Source organism: Apium graveolens, chromosome 3 (genome assembly GCF_009905375.1).
Source record: "Apium graveolens cultivar Ventura chromosome 3, ASM990537v1, whole genome shotgun sequence".
NCBI lineage: Eukaryota > Viridiplantae > Streptophyta > Magnoliopsida > Apiales > Apiaceae > Apium > Apium graveolens.
This window is the reverse complement of record NC_133649.1, coordinates 150,941,635-150,951,717: the sequence shown is the minus strand read 5'-3', so window position 1 is coordinate 150,951,717 and position 10,083 is coordinate 150,941,635. Positions and strand designations below refer to the sequence as shown.

Below are 10,083 nucleotides of genomic sequence, written 5' to 3'. Positions count from 1 at the left end.
TCTGGTAGTATGGTACTCGTGCAATGAAAGTTGGACTTTATCAGTTTCGTGTTGTCTGATTAGTGTCATCATCATTGCATGCTAAGGTTGAGAATAATAAAGCTATTGAATGAAGTATTTAATGAAGTTAGAATCCCATGTTTGTCATATATATTAATTCATTCAATCTTAATTTCGTAGTTATAATTGTTAGTTTAATTCTTAGTTATAAACAACCTCAATTTGTTATCGTCTTAGCATTAAATAATAACCATACATTGTTGCTTAAGTGCGTGAATTAATTAGTTAACCAATACAGTCTCTATGGGAATGAACTAGAAAAGATTTTATACTACTTGCGAACTCGTGTACTTGCGTGTAATATTAGGGCGTGTTTAGCGACTAACAAGTTTTTGGCGTCCCTGCCGGGGACTGCAGTGTTAATTTATAGTTTATGTGCTTTCCATCAGTGGTCGTTAAAGTTCATTGACTCGGACATTGTTACTTATTTGTTCCTTGTTTTATTTCAGGTACTCAAGCGAGGGTGTATGCATATGCGTTCGCGTACTCGTAAGAGAACACTGGATAAAGCCGAGGAAGAACCTGTGGTAGTTCATAAGGAAGTTTTTTAGGAAGAAAAGAAGGTAGAAGAAGAAGAGAAAGTTGAAGAACCAGCTTTGGTAGAGATGAGTGATCAAGCGGAAAATCTGAAGGCTTTGATGGACTTTTTTCAGCCTAAGATTAATGACATTCAGTCAAGCATCATCAGACTAGCCATCAGGGCTAACACTTTTGAGATCAAGTCAAGCACGATTCAGATGATACAGAACTCAGTTCAGTTTGGGGGTTCTCCTACTGAAGACCTCAACATGCACATCAGGGATTTCATTGAGATATGCGACACCTTCAAGTTTAATGATATGACTGAAGATGTTATCAAGCTACGCCATTTCCCATTCTCTCTAAGGGACAAAGCTAAGTGTTGTTTACACTCTCTACCAGCAGGGTCTATCACCACTTGGGAAGACCTTGCTCAAAAGTTTCTCACTAAATTCTTCCCTATGGCGAAGACGTCCGCAATCAGGAATGCTCTTACTCAGTTTGCTCAGCAAACTGGAGAATCTCTGTGTGAGGCTTGGGATCGATATAAGGAGATACTAAGTGCCCACACTATGGCATGCCTGATTGGATGATTATCAACTATTTCTACAATAGATTGGGTGCTACTTCTAGACCCATGCTGGATGTGGCATCATAAGGAGCCTTGTGGGCTAAAAGCTACGATGAAACTTATGAACTTATTGAACTGATGGCTGCTAATGAGTACCAGAATCCTTCCAAGAGGCTAACTCAGGGAAAAGTCGCAGGAATTCTGGAATTCGACGCAGCAACTGCTATCGCTGCCCAACTTAAGGCTTTGACGATGAAGGTGGACACTTTGGCTAATTATGGAGTTAATCAAATTGTTAGTGTCTTTGAGCTTTGTTTTGGTGCCCACGAGAGTGATCAGTGCGCAATTTCTAGTGAATCACTCAGTTTGTGAGCAACTTCCAGCGATCGCAGTAATCAGTGCCAGCCACCTATCATCCCAACAACTGCAATCATCCTAATTTCAGCTGTAACAACACTCAGAATGCGGTTCAACAACCTTATCAGAAATATCCAATTAAGCAGTACAACCCCCCTGGTTTTCAGCAACTGTAATATGCACCAAGACAATAACTCCAGCTGCAACAAGCCAATGAAAAATCTGAATTAGAGGAGTTGAAGCTTATGTGTAAGAGTCAAGCCATTTCTATCAAGACCTTGGAAAATCAAATTGGGCAAATTGCCAATACCTTGCTTAATCGTCATCCTGGTACACTCCTTAGTGATACTGAAATGCCAGGAAAAAGGGAAGCTAAGGAGCAGGTAAAGGCAATCACTTTAAGGTCTGGAAAGGTTACGAATCCCGAACAAACTCAAGTGTTGACTGAAGAAGCTGAGGCTGAGAAAGAAGTAGAGTAGCAGGAAGTGAAGTGGAACCAAGGAAGACTACTGTTGAGCACACTCCTCCTGAGGGTAATACAGGGGTAAACGGAGCTATCCTCCGCCGCCTTTTCCTAAGCGGTTGTAGAAGAAGAAGCTAGACAAGCAATTTAAGAAGTTTCTGGAGGTGTTCAAGAAACTTTATATCAACATACCTTTTGCTGAGGCTCTGGAGCAGATGCCTAATTATGCAAAGTTTATGAAAGGTATTCTCTCGGAAGGTAAAGCTAGATGATTTAGAGACAGTCGCTCTCAAAGAGGAATGCAGTGTTATACTGCAACAGAAGTTATCTCCGAAGCTTAATGATCCAGGAAGCTTCACAATTCCGTGTACTATTAGAAAAGTGTCTTTTGACAGATGCTTATGTGACTTGGGAGCTAGCATCAATCTGATGCCTTTGTCAATTTTCAAGCAGTTGGACTTACCTGATCCCAAACCGACTTATATGACCTTGTAGTTGGCCGGCCATTCTATTACATATCCGCGAGGTGTTGTGGAGGATGTCTTAGTCAAGGTTGATAAACTCATCTTCCCTGCTGATTTCGTCATTCTTGATTTCGAGGAGGATAAGAAGATTCCTATAATCTTGGGGAGATCTTTCTTGGCGACTGGCCGAACCTTAATAGATGTGCAGAAAGGTGAGCTCACAATGCGAGTTCTGGATCAGGATCTGACTTTTAATGTGTTCAATGCTATAAAATTTCCTACTGATAATGAGGAGTGCTTAAAAGTGGAGTTGGTCGATTTGGTGGTCACATCGGAACTTGATCAATTGCTAAGGTCCGATGCGTTAGAAAAAACCTTGTTGGGGAATTCAGATAGTGAAGATGACGAAGGTGAAGAACAATTATAGTATTTGAATGCTTCTCCATGGAAAAGAAAGATTAATATGCCTTTTGAATCTCTTGAAATGGAGGAATTGAACAAAGCTCCTAAACGCCTCAAGCCATCTATTGAGGAAGCTCCCACTCTTGAGCTTAAGCCTTTACCTGAGCATTTGAGGTATGCGTTTTTAGTAGATGCACCTACTCTGCCTGTTATTATTGGATCTGACCTTTCAGGTAGTGATGAGGAAAAGCTTTTGAGGATTTTGAGAGATTTCAAATCGGCAATTGGCTGGACTATAGCAGATATAAAGGGAATCAGCCCTTCTTATAACATGCATAAAATTTTACTAAAGGAGGGTAGCAAGCCTACGGTCGAGCAGCAAAGAAGACTTAATCCAATCATGAAGGAAGTAGTGAAGAAGGAAATTCTTAAGTGGCTAGATACAGGGATCATCTATCCTATATCTGACAGTTCTTGGGTAAGCCCAGTTCAATGTGTGCCAAAGAAAGGTGGTATTACTGTGGTAGCAAATGAGAAGAATGAGCTTATTCCTACTAGAACAATCACGGGGTGGAGAGTTTGCATGGACTACGGGAAGCTAAACAAAGCCACTAGAAAGGATCACTTCCTTTTGCCCTTCATTGATTAGATGCTTGACAGGTTGGCAGGTCATGAGTACTATTGTCTTCTGGATGGTTATTCAGGTTATAATCAAATTTGTATCGCTCCAGAAGATCAGGAGAAAACTACCTTCACTTGTCCATTTGGTACTTTCGCCTTTAGACGAGTTTCTTTTGGTCTGTATGGTGCGCCAGCCACATTTCAGAGATGCATGATGGCCATCTTTTTTGACATGATTGGCCAGAATGTGGAGGTGTTCATGGATGACTTCTCAGTCTTTGGCGATTCTTTTGATGAATGCTTGCAAAAACTTTGACACATTCTCAAAAGGTGCGTTGAGACCAATCTGGTTCTCAATTGGGAGAAATGTCACTTTATGGTGCGTCATGGAATTATTGTCGGGCACAAGTTTTCTAGTAAAGGTCTTGAGGTGGATAAGGCCAAGGTGGGGTTAATTGAGAATCTTCCCCCGCCCATTTCTGTTAAGAGAATTCGCAGTTTTCTTGGTCATGCGGGTTTCTACAGGCGTTTCATCATAGACTTCTCGAAAATTTCAAAGCCATTGTGCAGTTTGCTAGAGAAAGATGTTCCTTTCAAGTTTGATGATGAGTGCCTTGCAGATTTTGAGACATTAAAGAAGAGTTTAATCACGGCATCGGTCATAACTACGCCTGATTGGAATGAACCTTTTGAGATGATGTGCGATGCAAGTTACTATGCAGTTGAAGCAGTTCTTGGGCAGAGGAAGAACAACATATTTCATGTGGTCTACTACACTAGTAAGACCCTAAATGGTGCTCAACTGAATTATACTACTACGGAGAAAGAACTTTTGGCTATTGTTTATGTTTTGAGAAATTTCGATCTTATCTACTTGGGACTAAGGTGACAGTTTTTACTGATCACGCTATAATTCGATATCTAGTCTCAAAGAAGGACTCGAAGCCTAGATTGATTAGATGGATTCTTTTGCTTCAAGAATTTAAACTAGAGATCAAGGACAGAAAGGGGACTGAAAATCAAGTCGCTGATCATCTCTCGCATTTAGAGAATCCTAATGCTACTTCATTGGATAAGACATTGATAAATGAATCTTTTCTCGATGAGCAGCTGTTTGGAGTGCAAGAAGAAGAACTGTGGTTTACAGATAATGTGAACTACCTTGTGAGTAATATCATGCCTCCCGACTTATCTTATGCTCAAAGGAAGAAGTTTCTACATGAAGTGAAGTGGTATATGTGGGATGAGCCATTTCTTTTTTGTCAAGGAGCTGACCAAATCATCAGGAGATGTATTCCTTACAGGGAAATGGGGGGAACTTGTGAGATTTCCAATCAACGGCTTATGGAGGACAATATGGTGGAGAAAAGACAGCAGCTCATGTTCTTCAAGCAGGTTTCTTTTGGTCGACATTGTTTAAAGATGCTCATCAGTTCATTTTGAAATGTGATCGATGTCAACGTGTGGATAATATGTCTAAGAGGGATGAGATGCCTCTTAATGTGCTTCTCGAGGTTGAGGTCTTTGATGTTTGGGGAATTGACTTCATGGGGCCATTTGTCTCATCTTGTAACAATCAGTATATCTTGTTGGCGGTTGATTACGCGTCGAAATGGGTTGAAGTTAAGGCGTTGCCAATGAACGATGCGAAAGTGGTGCTTAATTTTCTTCACAAGCAGATATTCACAAGGTTTAGAACTCCAAGAGTCATAATCAGTGATGAGGGGTCGCATTTTTACAATCGCAAGTTCACTGCTATGATGAAAAGGTATAATGTGAATCATCGCATTACTACGGATTATCATCCTCGGACAAATGGTCAAGCTAAGGTATCTAACTGAGAGATCAAGTGCATTTTAGAGAAAGTTGTATGTCCGTCGAGGAAAGATTGGTCTTTGATGCTTGATGAAGCTGTTTGGGCTTATAGAACAACATATAATACTCCATTGGGAATGTCGTCATTTCAGTTGGTTTATAGTAAGGGGTGTCATTTGCATGTGGAGCTCGAGCATAAGGCATACTGGGCTTTGTAGAAGTTGAATCTGGACTTGGATACGGCTGGAAAGAATAGGATGCTTCAATTGAATGAACTCGACGAGTTTCGACTTCAAGCTTATGAGAACAACAAAATGTATAAGGAGAAGGTCAAGAGGTGGCACGATCGGGGTCTAGTGCTCAAATCATTTGTGTCGGGGCAACAAGTTCTATTGTTCAACTCTCATCTCCGTCTTTTTCCTGGAAAGTTGAAGTCAAGATGGCCAGGTTCGTTTATTGTTAAAACTGTGTTTTCACATGGAGCGGTGGAAATTTTTTAGAATGATACGGGCCAGGCATTCAAGGTAAATGGTCATAGGTTGAAGCATTACTATGGTGACACGGCAAACCGCGAGGTGGTTAGTGCCGTTCTATTGTCCTTTTGATCTCGAGATTCTACATCGATCTAGCGACGTAAAAGAAGCGCTTCTTGGGAGGCAACCCAAGTTTTTTATACATTAGTAAGTAGAGGAAGCAAGAAGAAAGGAGAAAATCATAAAAAAATCAGAAAAAGAAAAAAATTCAGGGCTCACTTCTAAAGCTTGGCGCGCCCGCGCTGTCCTAGGGCGCGCCCGCGCTGTCCTAGCGCGCGCCCGCGCTGTCCTAGCGCGCGCCCGCGCTGATTTCACAGAAATATGGCACGCCCGCGCTATTATAGTACGCGCCCACGCTGATTTCAAAGAAACATGGCGCGCCAGCGCTGTTATAGCGCGCGGCCGCGCCGATTTGGCAAAAGTAGCACGCGCCCGCGCAGACTCAGCGCGCGGCCGCACCGGGTCCCCACTCCGAAAAAAAATAATAAAGGCAGTTAAAGGAAAAAATGGGAATTTTGTTCCAAAATCAATTCCCAGCCGAATTTTACTCCACCACATCCCATAATTCCCTCTCCAAATCAAACCCATTACTCCCATTATTCTCATAATCAAATCCCACTTCTATTCCATATATAATTCTCTTTTCACCACCTATATATACATACACCTCATACACAACTTCTTCACCAATTCATAAATTCTCAAACACAAATTCTCTCTCAAACACAACTCTTATTCTCTTTACTCACTTCCAATGGCACCCAAGAGACAAAGAACATAAGTCGATAGCAGCACCATCGATTCATCAAGTGTGGGTGGTGTAAGGCCAAGGTTCTCTACTCCCGAGGCTGAAGCGGAGTATAATAGGCTTCTTTCGAAGCCAGTCATCAAGGAGCGAGGTTTTCTGCCATCAGGGAAGGATGGTCAGCTGTTGGAGATGATTCTTTAGATGGGCTGGGTTCCTATTTGTGAGGCACCCGCTGATGTGCCTATGAGTATTGTTCGTGAGTTCTATGCAAACGCCAATGCCGAGAAGAATGGCTTCACGGTGGATCGAGGGAGGACGGTGGAGTATAGTGCAAAGGCTATCAGGATTGTGATTAAGCAGCCCGCGAGGAAGGTGGGGCAGGACACCTAGAACGATAAGACTCCAGAGGACTTTGATCTAGATCTTATTATTGCTACTCTGTGCCAGCCCGATACTCACTGGAAGATCAAGAGGGGCACGACCGAGTATTCTACGTTCTCGGCTTCCAAAATGAACAGGTTTGCTCGTGCATGAAACGCTTTTATATGTGTTAACATCATGCCATTTTTGCATGTGCATGAGATTACTGTGGAGCGTGCACGGTTGTTATGGGGCATTATTCAGGGCGATTATATAGATTTGGGGATGGTGATTTATCAGGGGATTCTGAAGTTCTTGAGGGGGAGTACTACGGGGTCTATTCCATATGCGTCTGTGGTGACGAAGCTGTGTGTGCCAGTTGGTGTTCATTCTCCCACACACGAGCAGTTGCAGATCCCGAGTGCTCCCATTGACAACACTACTTTGGCTACGATGCAAGAATGGGATGGAGGCAAGCCCGATCTGAAGGGGCTTGGTTATACTTTTGACCACCTACCTGGTGGGAGGCTAGCTGCTGGAGCCACTCAGGCGAGCAAGACTGTATGGAGATCTCAGCTAGGAGATGAGGCATGGCCATCGCAGCAGGCGCATGAGGAGGATGAAGCTGATATGGGAGCTGGCATGAGTTCGACGCAGTACAGGCATCTGGAATGGAGGATGGATGCGATGCATGACATCCACAGCAGGTTCGCACGTGATCTTACCCAGGCACTTGGGACAGCTTTCAGAGCCACCGGAGTTGATATCCGGTGGCCAGTTTTTGGTGAGGATTCCGTGTATCCACCTCCGGACACACCCGACACTCCACCCACTGAGGGTGAGGATGCTAATTCTGATTAGGTATGCCTGATTCCTTACTATTATACTCACTGAGGAAAGTGAATATTTTAAGTTTGGGGGTAGTAGTTGAAGGAATATATTTTTGTGTGAGTCTCATATAGTTGCATGTTCATGATAGTTTAGTACATATAGTTTGCATATTTTTCCATATAGTTTTTTTTTATTTTTGGTAGTTTTATGTTATTTTGTTCATATAGTTTTCATGCATTCGCATTATAACATGATCCTTGAGATAATTTTTCTAGTTGACTTGTAATATTGATGCTAGTGTAGTGATGTCGTGTTTAGAGTTGTTATGTCGTATTAAGTTGATTTGCATGCTAGAGACACTTGTATTTCACTAAGTCTTATAGGTTTCTAGGGTGCTAGATCATAGTCATGGCTTGTTGTTTTGTCGAGGTTTAATCGCTTGTTTATATTTAGAATTTAGGATATTCTCTTAATAATAAAAGACATGGATATTTAAAAATTGGAGAAAATTGGAGTTCATTTCTAGTTGTGTGGCTAGGTGTCAAATGGCTAGTAGCCGGCTCATATTTATATGAGTAGTCTAGGGTTGAATGAGATGGAGCGAAACGCACTCATTCAGAAATTCGTAAAAAATAGAAAAATAGAAAAAAGAAAAAAAGTAGAAAAAGTAGAAAAAGAAAAAAGAAAAAAGAAAAAAAGAAAAGAATAAGTTTTATGAATAATTGATCACGAGTGGGCTTTTTAGTACTCGAGTTCTTAGGGGACTTTGTGCCTAGTGACCTAAGGCTTTTATAGTCTGGGATCCGCTAACCTAACGCTCGCTACGTGGGTAATATTGTATAAGTCTATTGTGGACCTCACTTATTGCACGGTCAAATAAGTATATGTGTTTGTTTTGTTTTCAATAAAAGCATGAATCCATGTTAAACTCCGAAATAGAATTGAAGTTTTATAAATTATTTTGAGTCTAGCTTTTATTCTATTTATAAACTTGCGATTGTCTTGATAAGTAGTGAGTCATGATTATTGATCTAGTTGCGATAGTATATTTGTAAGCATCTGCACACACACACGTCTCTAGTTTGTAAGTTGATTTGTATGATTAACTGATCTTTATACGAATAACTATATTTGTTGATATGTTGCTTGTCGATTGGTTAAGTTATTCTATTGGGATCGTTGCATTCATATTAGTTGCATTTTTATTCTCTTGATCTTTGAGTCTATTTATGCTTGAAGACAAGCATCGATTCAACTTTGGGGTATGTTGGGTGGCATTTATGACACTTTATAATACTCTAATAAGCTTTAAACTGATGCATGTGTACTCAAGTTGTTAAGTGTTTTAACGTGTTTTCTAGTGTTTTTGCATTTCAGGCATTAATCTGTGAATCAGGTGAATTAGCATTGTTTTGATGCTAATTTGGTGTCAAGGTGGTGTTGGAATAAAAGCTCGTGGAAAGACGGCTCGAAGCAGCAAGGAAAAAGATGAAATCTGAGTTTTTCCCAGAAGGACGGCGCGACCGCGCTGTGATAGCGCGCGGCCACGCCAGGATTCCAGAAAGGCAGCGCGCCCGTGCTGTGATAGCACGCGGTCGCGCCGGTGCGAAATTAAAGAATCATGATTCTAATTCGATTCTAAGTAGGGAGACTTCCAGATTGCAAAGGGCTGCTATATATATTCAAATAAGAATATTTTCAAGAGATATCAAGAAATAGACATACCATAGCACAAGGAGAGCCGTAAGAAGACCGTTTTAGCACAATTCAATGAAGGCAAAGAAGATCTTGTTTTTACTTGTGAATCTTTGTTTTAGGTTGTATTTGGATGCTAGTTTTATGACTTGTGAACCTTACTCTTGTTTTATACTTGGTTTTATGTATTCGTTATAAAGACTACGTTTGTTATACCATGCTTTCATCAGAATCCACGTTGATGATGAGTCAGAGCTAATCGTTATCGTGGGGTTCTAACGGATTTATTTATGGATTTCTTTACTTAAATTGTTTTGATGCCTTAGTATGTGGTGATTGGTTGATATCCTTGTATTGGTTGTGCGTATTCGTCTTATGAGCGTCGCGAACTTATAAGATAGTGTGTTAATTCTTAATGAAGCGACAGTGAATTTAAGGATTTAGAACTTGCCATGCTAGCATAGGTTCATATTATTCTTATGCATGATCCGTAGGTAATTTTACCCATCTTACTTGCCCTGTGTAATCAAGATAGATAACTTGTGCTTAAACCGTTATGTTGTCAAATTCTATAGACATATAAGGTCTCAATATAATTGGTGTCTATTCAGCTTCTATCTCCTTTGTGGATGTCTGGTAGTATG

At 41.0% G+C, this 10,083-nt stretch overlaps 1 non-coding gene across 1 annotated transcript; it reads right to left on the bottom strand.

Moving 5' to 3' along the window:
* Nucleotides 1–1,055: 1,055 nt before the first annotated feature.
* LOC141716490 (small nucleolar RNA R71) lies at nucleotides 1,056–1,158 on the bottom strand. Its single transcript, XR_012573198.1, has one exon. It is a non-coding gene; the product is annotated as a small nucleolar RNA R71 (small nucleolar RNA).
* Between the last annotated feature and the right edge of the window lie 8,925 nt (nucleotides 1,159–10,083).